Source organism: Austrofundulus limnaeus, unplaced genomic scaffold (genome assembly GCF_001266775.1).
Source record: "Austrofundulus limnaeus strain Quisiro unplaced genomic scaffold, Austrofundulus_limnaeus-1.0 Scaffold549, whole genome shotgun sequence".
NCBI lineage: Eukaryota > Metazoa > Chordata > Actinopteri > Cyprinodontiformes > Rivulidae > Austrofundulus > Austrofundulus limnaeus.
Window position 1 is genome coordinate 297,009 of NW_013952951.1, and position 1,372 is coordinate 298,380.

Sequence of the window (1,372 nt, forward strand, 5' to 3'; positions counted from 1 at the left end):
TGATTGAACTCTAGCATTTTTAACGGTATAATTTAGGTATACTGCAGCATGATCAGATATAACAATGTGTCCTATTTTGCATGATACAACTTGACTTAAAATAGTTTTAGGGAGGAAAAAATAAATACCTGTGTGGCATTGATGGGGGTTGGAGTAGAATGTGTAATCCTTTCCAGCAGGATGGAGTTTTTTCCATACATCCACAAACCCTGCCTCTTCAAAAAGGTCAAAAATCTGTTTCGATTTCCCTGAAATGGGAAGAAGGCTAACAGGAAGCCTGTCAATCAGTGGTTTCTTGACAGTTGAAATCACTTCCTACAGTGACATTTTCAAGAGACAGACCTGTAAATTTTGCCATTATTTCCATTACAAATTAATTGGGTGACCAGGTGGAAAATAAATATTCAAAATGGCAAATTCTTCCCCATTTATCATTGCTCTAACAAGTARGTARCTCCCATTTGCGTCTTTAATACATTCTATGACTTTAAAGGGCAGAGATTTTTTAATAAGTATTGCAACTCCTCTACTTTTACTAGTGAAAGAGGAGAAAAAGACATGCTCAAAACCACAATGTTGCAATTTTAAATGTTCGGAATCGTTTAAGTGTGTCTCCTGCAGCAGCACTATAGCTACACTTTCTTTCTTAAGGGCTAAAAGGAACTTTTTTCTTTTAATTGGTGAATGACTTCCCTTGATATTCCATGTACATATTCTTAGCATCTATAATTCGGAGTTACAATGCAATGCCACCCAAATAAGGATTACATACAAGGACTGCCATGTGCTGAGCCAAACAAGAACAAACCAAAACCAACAGATTGAAACCAAAATAAAACACAAAAGAAGAAAAAAAGAGGTGCTTTCTGGGTGCACTTCCCCCTTAAAGAAACGGGGCCATCCCTTCCTTAACCATACGTGTGTATCTCATCTCTCTGATGGAGACACACACAGTTAAGCAAACCCAAAAAAGAAAGTCCACCACACCTCTATCGCCGCCACAAACCATTAAAAATCACACAAAAAAGAGAAAAATACTGTTGAACAGATCAGACCGAAAAAAGAGTCATGATCACAATTACTCACATCACTTGACTTGTCACTTGTCCTCATGCGTGAAGAGAGGAGCAGAAATAAAACAAACAAAAAGAAAGAATCAGGTCCTTGACACCACCCGACCAGAGTGTTTGACTCCTTGATAATCTTCCATTGGCATTATTTCAGCCTAGACTGTCCATAAACTCCATTGCTTTATCCGGGGGGAAAAAACTTTGTTTCTCCGTCGCGCACAATCCTCAACCTGGCCGGGTAGAGAAGGGACGTGTGTGTGTGTGTGTGTGTGTGTGTGTGTGTGTGTGTGTGTGTGTGTGTG